General features: G+C 32.9%; 1 protein-coding gene across 1 annotated transcript in view; it reads left to right on the forward strand.

The window, feature by feature from the left end:
• Znf654 (zinc finger protein 654) overlaps positions 1 to 14792 on the forward strand; it is a 70211-nt gene that overhangs the window by 26568 nt on the left and 28851 nt on the right. The gene's annotated exons all lie outside the window — the stretch shown is intronic.

The raw sequence follows: 14792 nt of genomic DNA on the forward strand, positions 1-14792 counted from the left end.
TATATATATAGGTTACCTATATAGTGTCTAAGATTCTGTCTTATACAAATATATAATTATTATATACATATAAAATGTTTAATGTAAAGTATGTACTTTACTATATTTTCATCACTATCATCTGGTATATATGTCTATCTTCATAAAAATCCTATACCCATGTTGTAATTACACATTTGTGAAGATCTGCCTTCTACAGTTTGGGAGGCTCTGAAAACTCTGGTTTTGTTAAGCTGATCTTTACAGGGAAAACTGATTCTATTTTTATTCATCCCTCAGTGTTTTTTCAAATGAAGAGTCTTATTGAGAGTTATCTTAAATCAGCTAATTATAATATTATCTAACTCTACCTGAGTTGACTCTTTTTAAGCTTTATTTTCTAAAGACATGAAGATTTGCTGTATGTATATATGTATGTATTTGAACAAAATGGACCTCAAATTCATTCCTCCCCTAGAAAAGAAAACAGAATTGAGAAGTTGGGAGACTTACATATATCTAAGTTAATTAAATTCTGACTGATCTTTTTCTGTTGTCTTCTTTTAGACTGGTTAAATACTGATACCTACATTTCACAGGTAACAAAGCCAAAACATCTCTCTTGGGAAGAGAGTATGGAGCTTGTTTTATGTAAAATAAAAGCAGATTTTAATGGTGCCTTCTCAACCTTCTTTTACACAAAGGAAAGTAAATGTTCATATATTTCAGCATGTCAGGCAAAGATGAGTGATGGGACAGTAGGTATTTGCCTAATAGCCATTAAGCCAACAAGGATCACTGAAGGAGTGAACTAGTTCTGCTAGTAGCATTTGCATTAGAATAAAAAGTATATGTGCAAATATGTCAATTTTCCTAGAAGGCCAACTCTTCTCTTTCATGGAACTAAGTGGGTCTAGAGTTTCAGAGAATTTGAGAGAATGCACACATATGTAATAGTAGATCACTAATCATTTCTGATTACGTTGCTTTATTGTACTATATTATAAACACAGCATTTGTACCTAACTTCGCATTCCACTATATTACAACCAAGTTGTTTTCCTTTTTATTGTGTTTGTAACTTAGATTTCAACCAAAAGGAAGAAAAGCTAATTATGAAGGTACATTTTGGGGGGGGGGCAGTAATCAGTATAACCGTTCTCTACAACATATAGCACTCTTACTGCTTCTTGACTCTTAATTATGTTGGTCAACTCTTACTTAATACCTTTTCCAATATTCCATCCATTATCTTTACCAATCTGTGACAGGGAAGCGTATTTATTTTAGAAAGAAATGTAGACTATTTAGTTTTCTATTTCTTTTTCTTTTCTCTGAGGAAGAGAGAGATGTTCTTCCTTTTTGGGGCAATTGGTGGTCTTAATTTTATTCCTTAAATCTCATCAGCACTGTTTTGCTCCTTACCATTTTATTAGAATACTTTGTTGTCAGGATCTGTACTTAAAGGCAAATATGTACATTTGTTTATATTGATTGTGGTTAGAAACTCAGCATTTCATTTGGTACTATTTATGAATAGCATCTTTTTCTCTAATTGTGATATTTATTGTACCTTTTGTTAGTTTTGTGAAGTAGTTGAAACTGTTGTCATTTTATGGGGAAAGAGAGAGGTTTAAGCTGTTGGCAAATTTATGTTGGCAGGGATGGAAAGTGATCAAGTGATGATATATTCTATTCCACCCACATTGGTATATATCAGAATGTAGAGGAATGTGAATGTATAATTTTGAAAAATATTATTTTTCTTGTACAACTATAAAGGAAAGAAAGCTTAACAATTCTCTTGGTCAGTGTAGATGCACACAAATGAGAGTGTAAAAAGAAGTAGACTAAAAATTACTGGTATTAGGAAGAACGGTTACTTTTTAAAAGAGATACTAGATGTATGTATGTACACACACATTTATTATCAAGGGTATAAATTCATATTTGAAATTTCTGCTATTTAAAAGGCTTAATCTTGTGCTGTCAGATCACTGAAAAACATAGAACTGAACCTTTTAACTTTTCTCATTAATATTTTTGGTTCACAGAACAATAACATACTGTCAGGTTTCACTGGAATGAAGAAAAATGAAAAAAAAATTGAAATTTTTTGTAATTGTTACAATATTTTGCTCATATCAAGGCATCAAATCATATATTTCTTAATATTTAATTTGTTGGTTTAAGCCTATAATCTATAGTTTTCCTAAATCTTGCTACCTTGAAAAAGTTTTCCCTGCTAATTTTGAAAGTGAGAAAAGTAGTAATTTTTTCTTTGCTCTGTAGCAATTAATCTTCAATAAATTCACTGTTGTTTCCTTTTTTTGTTGTTGTTCTGTTGGTACTGAAGTTTGAACTCAGGGCCTTGCACTTGCTGGGTATGTGCCAGCCCTTTTCTATTTGATTAAGATACAGTTCAATTAAGGTCTAGTTAGGTAAATGTAAACCATGCTAGTTAATTCAATAGACAGAATATAATTCATAGAACTACTTTGAAAGGTATTAGAAGATCTGTATACATAGTGTGATAAACCCATATATTAGCAGTTAAAGCAAGGGAAATGGGAGGACAAAGAAGAATTACTACTGGCTACATCCTGAAGATGATTGATGAGGGGAAGAAGCACCAAGTAGTGTGAGAGAGGATCTGTAGTGCTATGGGATGTCGTGAAACAGAGGGGCAAGGGAGGTAAACCTTCCTTTCTCCCTCCCTCCTGACTTCCAGTTTTCCACAATTTCTTCCCTTTAGTCAAATCTAACAAAGCAAGCTGTATTCTGCTTAACTGACAAAGACCATTGTTTTGAAAGATAGTTTCACTAATATTGAATTCTAGGTTGACAAGTTGTTTTGTTTTCCTTCCAGAACTTTAAAGATCGCCATACACTTACATTTTTTTTTTCTGATGAAAAATCAACTGTCATTCATTTTTTTCCCTCCTACCTCAGCCTCCCAGGCATTATAACACTCAGCTGCTGCATGTGGCTGTAATGTGTTCATGTTCACTTCTATATAGTATTGTATTGTGTGATGCCATTATTTACCCACTTGTCAACAGACATTATACTTATTTCTAGTTTTTGCCATTATTTACAAGGCTTCTATGAAAATTCTTGTGTATATTTCCTGGTGTACATGAGTGAAACTTCATCTAGGGTATATGTCAGGTTCATTGCTTGTTGGATAAGGGTAATACTGAATCTGTAGACATCAGCTTTCATTCTTAGCTGCTTCCCTGTATATAATATGACCATTTATTGGGGTCTTTATTTTTTAATTTAAATTTTGAGTAGGTAATATATGATCATGGTTCAAAATTCAAAAAGAATGATTAGTATGCAGTGAGATACCCTTACCACATATCTACCTGTTCCTAGTTTGCATTACAGTAGTAAACCAAAGTAATTTTTTTGTTTCTTTCCAGAGATATTTTATGCATGTCCAAGAAAAAAATTCTATTTTTTTCTTCATTTTACACAAAGCCTAATGTACTATACATTACTAAATACTGTGTACTATAACTATTTCACTGTTTTATAACTCCTTTTTTTTCACTTGGCTATCTTTTGCCAGTGGCAAAGAAAGGGCTTCATCACTCAATAAATTGGCTGTAGAGTATCTGAGTCTTGAGAGAGACATCAAAATTTAACCAGTGCCTAACTAATGAGCATTTCGTTTTTGTTCCAATATTTTGCTATTATCAATAATCCTTTAATAAATTACCATGTATGAATAGTTTTTGGAATATGCAGAAGGATATTTCTATACATTAGAGGGGTAGAATAACTAGATCAAAGAAGACAAAGGTTTGCCATTTTGCTAGAAATTGCCAAATTTTCTCTAGAGAGATTGAACCAGTTTACATTCTTGCTAGCAATATAAGAGAATATTGGTTCCCTCATACCTTTGTATAGTGGCTTTAAAAAAAAAACAACACACTATCATGACAATTTTCAAACATACACAAAAGTAGAAGGAACAGTATAAAGAACCATCCTTAACCTATCACTGAACTTCTACAATATACTGTCAGTCATGCTTCATTTGTACTCCTACTTATCCATTATTAGTTATCTTTTTATTTGAACTTTAATGGGTGAATTTAATTATATTTCTTGATGTACGATTTTTAGTAAATTACAGTTTTTGCAACTATCAATACAATCTAGATGTATGTCATTTTCACCCCAAAAAGTTTCTTCATGTTTATTTGTAGTCATCACTAGTACCTACCCCACCTAAGGCAACCACTGATCTACTTTTTCTCTCTAGAATTACTATTTCTGCACGACACATAAATAACAACACAAAATGTAGTCTTCTATATACTGCAATGTATACAATATGTGAAACTATTTAAAATGGTTTTGTAAAACAATATTTTATGTGACTACTTTCATTTAGAGGGTTTTTTCTTTGGGGAGGGTATGTGTGCTGGGGATCAAACCCCATGCCATGCACATGCTAGGCTAGTGCTCTACCACTAACCAACATCCTCAGCCCTAGAATAATGTCTTTTGAGGTTCATCCATGTTGCATTATATATCATTAGATCATTTCTGTTTGTACTAAGTATTTTATATGAATAGATCATAGTTTATTCATGCACTTACTAGTTGATGGCTATTTGGATCATTTTCAGTTTTAGGTTATGAATATTTATGTCTACATCTTATGTAGACACATCATTTCTCTTAGGTAGATATGTAGGAGTGGAATTGCTAGATGTTTATGTTTAACATTTTATAAAACTGCTAAACTGTTTCCAAAGTGACTGTGCCTTTTAAAATTTTAACCAATTACTATAGGACACTTAGTTTTTCCGCATCTACACTAACACCTATTATTCATTTTTTTCATTAATAACTATTCTGGTAGGTTGTGTAGTGATACCCACAACTTTCAATGTTGATTAATAGAAATTACCCAAAGTAAAAGGCAAAGAGAAAAAAGAAAATAGAGTATCTAGGAGCACTGGGAAATAAAACACTGTATATTATATGTATATTAGAATCACAGAATGAAAAGAAGTAAAAGAAACATTGAAAAAATAATGGCTATAAATTTTCCAAAAATAAGGAGAGAAAACAATCCATACATCTAGAAATTCAGAGAACGCCAAACAGCATAATTTTAAACACACTCTTTCTCTCTCTCTCTCACATGTACTTACCTATACTTAATACCTACCTAGATCACATAGGTGCACCATATTCAAACTGAAAATCAGAAAACTTTGAAAGCAACTGGAGAAGAACACTACCCAAAGAAAAATAAAGACAAGAAATACTGCAGACATTTCTTCAGGAACTATGTGAGCCATAACAAAATGAGTGACAACTTCAGAATGATGAAAGAAAACTTTTAACTAAAATATATTTCTATTTTTTGGCAGTCCTGGGGTTTGAATAAAATAAATTTCTAAAATAAAGGAGGAATAAAGATTTTTTCAGTTACGCAAAACTAAGATTAATTCCTAGCAATAATAAAAACAACCAACCAACCAACCCAGTAAAATTCTTTAAGCAGCACAAATGCTGGACAATAATTTGGATGTACTTAAAGAGATGAAGAGGGCTGGAAGTGTAAAAATTGAAGAAACATAAAATTCAAATCTACTTATTCTTAAGCAAAGTAAAACATAATGGATGGTCTAAAGCAGGGGTTCACAAAACTTTTTTTTTTTAGACTTATGGACCCTAGTATGTCTTTTGTAACTACTAAACGGTTAGTATAAAAACAGCCACAGATTGTATTTAAATGAAGATGTGGCTATGTTCTAATAAATGTTTTACAAAAACTGGCAGGCAGCCCATGGGTGATATTTTCTAAATCTGAAGGAAAAGTAAAATTGTAGTTTAGTATTATTGGTTTAAAACAACTATACTTAAAATTAGATAAATGACAAAATAGCACATGAGTTATTATATTGTTCCTACAACAGCATATTATTACTCAAGGCTGAGATTTTTAAATTTGTGTATTTGTAGACCCTAGGGTAACCACTAAAATTTAGTGGGGATATCAAGCCAAGGAGGAGACGAGGAATCATGGAATTACTCAATCTTAGGGAAGGTAGAGAAATAATCTGTAAATTCATACAGATAGACAGAATAACCAGAAAATAGCTATTAAGATTATAGGGTTAAATCCAAACATATCAAAAATTTGATTTATGCTTATTAAGAAAGAGAAGATCCAACTCACACATGGTAAATGTGTAAGTTGCTTTTTTCACTTTTATGTTTTGGAGATTATACATAGTGATATAGACTACTACAAATTCATTTTTACAACTCAATATTTTACAGTAGATTTATTCAATTTGTCTTCTAATGATAATAGGTTGTCTCCATCCTTTTCCTATTATAAATAGCACTATGATTCATATCCTTTTGCATACATCTTTTTGCATTTTTGTCAGTAGATTTGAGAGGTGGGTTACTAGAATCTGAGTATAAGGATGAACAGATTGTAATTTTGCTAAATAGTCCCAAGGTTCTTTCATTGGATTTACACCATTTTACATTCCCATCAGAAAATGGGCTTTGCTTGCCCTGACCTCAACAGTTTTATATTTTCAGCCTTTTAATTTCTTTTTATCTGTTCTATCAGATAAGAAATGGCGTATCAGGTGTAGTTTAATTTGTATTTTTTTTATTGTGAGTGAAGTTGGATGTTTTTTTCATATCCTTTGTTGCAGTTTGAATATTTGTCTCCCAAACTCATTTTAGTTTAATTGTCATTGTAACACTATTAATAGGTGGGGTCTTTGAGAGGTGACTAGGCAATGAGAGCTCTGCAGTCGTCGGACTAGCCATTGTACAAACATGAGTTTGGTCCCCATGTGCTTCTTGGCCTTTCTGCCCTCTGCCTGGAAAGGAACAAAGCTTCCTCTTTTCCAGAAGATACAGTGTACAAGTGTGCCATCTTGAAAGTAGAGAATGGCCTCACCAGACACAAACTGACTTGCCTTAAACTTGCTGCCTCCAGAACTGTAAGCCAAAAAAAAAAGTCTATTAATTATAAATCACCCAGTCTCAGGTATTCTGTTATGGTGATGTATTTCCTTGTTGTGGTTTTGTTGTTGCTATCATTGTTATTGACATGAGTCTGTATTTTTCTTGGAATGACTGTATTGGTTATCAAAGCCTGGATGGAAGTTGGACTGTATAGAAAGTTTTGTTTTTGTCAGATTCCTGATTCCTCAGGAATATTTAGCTAAATTCTTGGCTTGTGAATTTCTGGATCACATAAGGTAATATAAATTCGAGTCAGACTTACAGGAGAGGATTTTCAGAATAGTGGAGTTTTTTTGTTTGTTTGTTTTTCATTTTTTCTACCTAGTTGTAAGGTCGACTGGCAGTTTTCCTTACTGGCCTAAAAATGTGATGAGGCAGTAGAAAAGAATATATTGGGTAGCTGTTTGAAATTGTAGTCAAGGCAAAACCAGCTAATAATGTAATCAACATTTTAATTATTCTAAGAAATACAGTCATCAAAGGCACCTAGTATATTATACTATTGAAAAAACAATGTAGTTTCTTTAACTTTGTTACCATATGTATGATCAGAACTGCAAGTCTTTTCCTTTCTTAGTATAGACATGTTACTGAAAAACATATTTTAGAGAACATTGGAGGTAGAACACATCCAAGTAAGTGCTGTTTGTTAAATGTTAAGTAGCACTAAGTACACATTTCTATAAGATGCCAAAGATTTAATTACTATGGAAGAAATTCTTAAGAAATACTTTAAATAGTGTGGGTAGTAAAATTTTATTATATTATTTGATTTACAAATAGACCTAATTTTCTTTGACTTAAATTGAGAAGTAGAATTCCTGTGTTGGAATAGTTAAGTATCATAATTTAACAGAATTTCCTATGGTAGGTAAATGTACAAATCCACATTCTTGTATTTCAGTGTGAAAGTTACTGATGTGCTACAGAGATCCAAAAAAGAAAAGCAATTCTGTGTATATCCAATGAACACTTTATGTATGTGTGGCTGTGTATTTTAAGGAAGTCTAGTACCTTATTGCCATTTGAGAAAATATGGTATGAATTACAAGCATCAAAATGACAGAAAAGAATTTGTTTCATAAAAAGGGACTCCAGTAGTAACATTAGTTGAGCTTGTGTAGCTCATAAGAATATAATGATTGATGAAAGACAAGTAAGTAAATATGGTTTTATATATATATTCAAATGGCATACCATTTATAGTACATTTGTTTGACTACAAATTATTTTTGTTAAATTTTTGTTTAGGTAATTTTATTTTGGTTGATTATTCCAATTTAGGTAAATGAACTAAAATAACTCATAATTTTGCCCAAGATTATAAATTAATGTATACTCTATTAACATATTAAAAATCAAACATTTAATTAAATGTAACATTAAAAACTGATATAAAGATTAATGGTAATACATTTTTGATAAGTAATCTTTTGATGAATTTAATCAACTATTTAAAAAAATCTTCATAGTTTCAGAAGAATAATTGGTATATTTCATATGTGTCACTGATAAGAACAAGTCTGAAGATCTTGCTTCCTTATACTTGGATAATAATGTAAGTAGTAATAATACTAGTATTATAATGATTATTTTGTTGTGGTTTGCAGATACTACTCTTTTTGTGTGTGATAGTAGGGATTGAACCCAGGGCCTCCTGCTTCCTAGGCATTTAAGTCACAGCCCCAGCTTGACTTTTTTTTTTCCTAACAAATTGAATTTTTGCGGTAGCCCTGTGTTAAGCACCATTTTCTCAGCAGCATGTGTTCATTTCGTGTCTCTATTACACTTTGGTAATTCTTACAATATTTAAAACTTGTCATTATCATTTTGTCTGTAATCAGTGATCTTTGATGTTACTGTTACAACTGTTTTGGGGAGTTAGAAACAATGCCTACATAAGACAGAAAACTTAATAAATGCTGTATGTCTCCAGTGACTCATTGTTCTACTCTCCACCCTTGAGACAGAATAATATAGAAATTAGGCCAACTAATAACCCTACATTTCTAAAGCTAGAAATGATTAAGGTTAGTGAAGAAGGAAAATCAAGGTAGGTCAAAAGCTAGGTCCACTGCTCCAGTTTGCCAATGGCAAATGCAAAGGAAAAGTTCCAGAAGGAAAAGTGCTACTCAAGAGCTGGGCATGATTATTCATGCCTGTAACTTCAGCACTCCAGAGGTAAAGGCAGGAGGATTGTGAATTTGAGGTCAACCTGGGATTCATAGCAAAATTCCAGGTAAGCCTGAATTAGATAGTGAGGCCCTGTCTCAAGAACCAACCCCCCCCCCAAAAAAAAAAAGAAAGAAAGAAAAAAGTGTTACTCTGGTGAACCCAGGAATGATAAAATAAAAAGTTTTATATGTGGAGAAAGTTTTAGTGGTTTGCCAGTAAAACCATACATCTACAAGATTTCCTTAAGCTCAAACTGAATCCTAATCCAGAGCAAACCCCTAATTCTTTTCAATTCTCCAAAGACTTAGACAAGTAAGGAAGCTGCAGAAGAGAAGTATGATTCTAGATGAAGTTAGCTCATGAGTATTATGGAAAGAAGCCTTTTTTCCATGACATAAAAGTGCAAGGTACTGATGTAGAAAATGTAGCTAGGATAACTGATAAAGGTGGCTGTGTTAGACAACTTTCTGTTACTACAAAAAAATGCCTGAAATAATCAACTTAAAACGAAGGGAGGCTTACTTTGTTTCATACTTTTGGAGGTCTTTGTCTGTGGTTAGTTGGCTCCACTGCTTTTAGGCCTCTGCAAGGAAGTACATCATGAAAGGAGTGTGCATGGCAGAGGAAGCTGTTCACCTAATGGCATCAGGGAAGCAAAGAGAGAGGGAGACACCAGGGCTTATAGTCCCCTTCAATGTATGCCCCCAGTGACTTATAGGTTTCATCACCTCATAACTGTGCCACTGGTTGGAGACCAAGTTTTTAATACATTACCTTTGGAGGACATTTAAGATGTGAACTACACTGGCTATAATAAATAGATTTTCAGTGTAGGTGGAACAACCTCTTATTAGAAGATGCCATCTAGAGCTTTCAAAGATCAAGAAAAGTCAGTACTAGGCTTAAAAGCTTCAAAGGATAGGCTGACTTTTGTAAGGGGTTAATGTGGCTGATGACTTTAAGTTGAAGCTCATTCACCATTCTGAAAAGTCTAGGGTCGTTAAATATTATACTAAATCTACTCTGCCAGAGTGCTGTTAGTGGAGCAACAATGCTTGGATAACAGCAGGTGTGTCTGTTTACAACATGCTGTACTGAATATTTTAAGACCTAGTGCTTAGGGTAAAAAAAGAAAATTCCTTTCAAAATGTTTCTGCACCTGATCATACAAGAGCTTTGATGGATGTTTACAATAAGATTAAAGTTATTTTCATGCATTTCATGGTAACATAACATCCAGTCTGCAGCTTATGGTTCAAGAAGAAATTTAGACTTTCAAGTCTTATTATTTAAGAGATATTTTGTAAGGCTATAGCTACCATTAGGTAGTGATTCCGCTGATGGATTGGGCAAAATAAATTGAAAACCTCTGGAAAGGATTCACAATTCTAGAATGTTACTAAAAACATCTGTGATTCAGGGATGGCAGAGTTGCTCAAATGGCAAAATGCTATCAAACAGCATCACATGCTACAAAGAAATCTTTCCTTAAAAGGAGGCATAACTGATACAGCAAATTTTGTTGCTGCCTTATTTTAAGAGATTACCAGATCCATCTCACCTTCAGTAACCACCAACCTCATCAGCCAGCAGCCATCAACACTGAGACATGAGGCAAGCACATGTAGCACTAAATACCAGGGATTGTTTCAAGTGCTTTTTGAGAGGCAGCTACTGTTATTTCTGTTATATAAGGAGGCACTGAAATAGCAAACAACTTACCCAGGGTTATCTACCAAATTACAATGTATCTCTATACTATTGGTCAGTAAAGGGAGAGATAGTAAATATTTTAGGCTTTCATCCCATTAAGTCTCTGTTGCCAGTACTTAATTTTGCCATTGCAGTATGAAAGCCATCATGGTCAGTATGTAAATAAATGAGTGCAGCTGTGTTCCAGAAATAACTTATTTAGTAACATTGGAATGTCATGTAACATTCATTTATCATGAAATAATTCTTTAGCCTTTTTAACTATTCTTATCTTGTGCCTAGTACCAAAACTTGCCTTCCTTGGGTCAGATTTGGCCTCTAGGCAGAAGTTTTCCAGCCCTTCTCTAGGTTGCTCCTTATATTTTGGGGTCTTACTTTGTTCTATTTTGGATTTATTTACTCTGCAGAGTTTTCTCTCACGAGGACTAGACAACTTGATCTCAAAGCATTTAGTTGATTATTTATACCAGTCAATAAATGACACCAGCATAATGTTGCTACATTGGTATCTAGAGTGTTCTCCTTTAGTGATTTCATACTTCCCTGAATGTTCCCTAAAGCAGAGTGAGCTAGACCATGTTGTTTTATTTATTGACTCTGGTTTTTTGTGTATTATCAGAAAATTGGGCCTTATTTTTGAGGTAGCTAGTAATGGATACTACACAGGTCACTTTGTGTTGGCTCCCCTCTTTCATGTTCACAAAACTCAAACAGTAATTTTATATTCTTACTGTGGTTGAGATATAGTTTAAGTGTACACCAAGTCTTCATGTGTTGAAATTTAATCTCCATTATACAGAATTAAGAGGGTAGAAACAATTCAACTATGGTGATTAGATGTGGGGCCTTTGGAAAAGTGATTTGGATTAGATAAGGTCATTAAGATTGATTCTGCATGATTAAACCCTGTTAGCTTTATAAGAAGAGGAAGAGAGACCACCCAGACACATACACAGGCATGCTCCCTGTGTGTTCATATGTGATAACCTGGGCTGCCTTGGTTCTCTGCCAGCAAAAATACATTCACCAGATGAGGACCCTAGTGTATCTCCAGAATCATGAGCCAAAATACATCTGTAGCCTGTTTCAGTGTATTTCATGATAGTAACAAAAAACTGATACACTTCTATGTTTTCTTTGGTTCTTTGCAATCTAATTATTAAATATATTACCATAGGACATTTTATTTCCATTAATAACGTACGTATTTCTCTCTCCTTCAATGTAGTTAATTGTTCCATTTGTCCATGCTATCTACTCAGCATTAGGAAGTCTCACTCTTTTGTACCTAGTATAAATTTAACTTCTCCATATAATAGACATAACATGCAAGAAGAATCAAAGTACATAAAAATTGGATGTATGTTTCTCTAGAGAGAAGGGAGATTTAGGCCAAGTTTTAGGTGAAATTATGTAAGCAGGTCTTGACAAAGCAACAGACTGAAAGATCTGAAGATCATCTGTGGTTTAGTAAATGGGGAGAAACTTCCTGTGACTGAACAGCATGGGACTCATGATAAAAGCTTTGTGTTTATTTGGATCAAATGGAAAGGTTCTATGTCACAATAAGAAATGTGGATTTTCTGCTCTAGTCAAATACCTAAATGGAGCAGAAAAGGAATCTAAGTAATAAATAAATTAAGCAGGTAATATATTGGAGAAATGAGAGGTGGGTGGGGACTGGCAAATCAGACGAGGAGAGTGCATGCCCTATTTAAAGGCAGTAGCTGCTCAGCTTATTCTGTAATGTAGAAATTCAAGTCTTCTGTAATGGGGAATTTGTTTTTTAAGAGCATAGAAAAATCTAAATTTAACCTGAAATACCACAAATTTAAAATATTTACAATCAGTTAAAATGATTTTAAAAAAATAATGTATTGTTCATACAAAACATATTAGCTAAAGCTCGGTGCTTTACATTGTGCAATTCTAAAAGCAGTTTGTAAAGTTTCTAAGTAATGAGATCATTTTCATGTTTTAGGAAAATAGCCGTGTCAGCTGGGCTAAACACAAATTTTGTGTGTAAAAAGGCAAGAATGAAGACAGGTCTATTAGAAGTTTAAAGATGAGATGGATGTAAATTACTAGTGCTTTGTAAATAAGAAGAAAAAATTGCAGAGGCACATTTGATGTTTTTTTCAGACATACTGATTAATTGTAAAATAAATGCAAAAATGCTAATAATGAAAAGTAATCATCTCTTTCATTCCTGATTCCCAGGTTTTATTTACTCTACAGAGAGGCAACTCCTTTTACTAGTTTGATTGCTATTCCTCTAGGTACTTTGACAATATATAAACGAATGTGGTGCTGTGCATGCGCCCACCACCACTTCACAAAAAATAATGTTCAGTGTCCCCCCTTATCCAGGAGGGATACATTCCAAGGGCCCCATAGATGCCTGAAACCTCAGATAGTAACTAGCTTCATATATACTACGTTTTTGTGCATGTCCTGTAGTACTGTCACATCGTACCAGAGCTAATCTGGCCTTCTATGTTTTATCTTGTACCTCCTTTGCATCACTACTTTTGTGCTTTAGAGACATTATTAAGTAAAATAAGGCTTACTTGACCACAAACACTGAAATACAGTTGATGTGATAACCAAGACAGCTACTAAGTGTCTAAGGGGCAGGTAGCGTATACAATGTGTATATAGTGGATATAGAGATGATTTGTGTCCTGTTTGGGACAGTGCAAGATTATAATATACTACTAAGAACAACACATGATTTCAAATTTATGAATTGTTTATTACTGAAACTTTCTAATTAACATTTTTGGGCTGCATTTGACCAAAAAAAAGCAAAACTGTGGACAAGGGGAACTAGTGTACTGAATATGTCTGCATCTTTTCATTTTTCATATAGATATAGTTATGTTGTCACCAATATTTTCATTATTATTTGCATTATAATTCAGCATATGGATATATCTGTGATTAATTTACTCTGTCCCATATATTAGACATTTAGATTTCTAGTCTTTTGTTTTTGAAAATCTGTGGTGCATAGCTTTGTATGTATGTCATTGAAACTTATGTGTGTTTATCTGGAAAATGAAATTCATATAAGTGAAACTGTTAGGTCATGTGGCATGTATGCATCTTAAATTTTGATGACCATTAATATAGTAACCTTAAAAGAGGTAATACCATTTATAATCCTTCCAACAAGATATTATGCATGGTCTGTTTCTGTACTCTAGAATGATCATAAAATACATCAACTGTTTTTTTTTTTTAGTATGATAGGAGAAATGGTTAAAGTTTTTGCTTAATTATGAATAAGGTCGGGCATCTTTTATATTTGAAAAAACCCACTCGCCTTTTCTATATAACAATCTTCTCTCCCATGTTTCTACTGGGTTGTTGACTTAAAAAAATTATTCATGGAAGCCTTTTAATTAAGGAACTCAACAAATATTATTTCTCAATGTATCTTTTTGTTTTAAAAATAATTTTTAAACTATAGCTCTGCATTTAAAATTTATTAGTGATTTATTTTGGTTAAAGGCAAACTCATTTTTAAAAGTACAAAAAATTTTAGGTAGGTATTCCTAGTTGAATATATTTTAAATGAATTAAAATTTGAGATTTGGGGGAATTTGTCATTTGCATTATTTTTGGATTTCTAAAAAATAATAATTTTATGATTTTCCATGCTCACGATTTAGAAATAGTACATACTCCTTCATGAACTCTTTAACTATTAAATGCACATGAAGTATTTAGAAACAGTATTTTCCAAATAGTTTATTTAAAAAGGAGAAACCACAGAATTTGAGCAGTCCTGTTGTGAGTGGGATAATTAAGGTAAGCATAGTGCTTGAGGAAATGTGTCATTTATTAGATATATTCTTGAATATAAAAATTTCATGGTAATTTTCTACCTTTCT

This window comes from Castor canadensis, chromosome 5 (assembly GCF_047511655.1).
Source record: "Castor canadensis chromosome 5, mCasCan1.hap1v2, whole genome shotgun sequence".
Classification (NCBI taxonomy): Eukaryota; Metazoa; Chordata; class Mammalia; order Rodentia; family Castoridae; genus Castor; species Castor canadensis.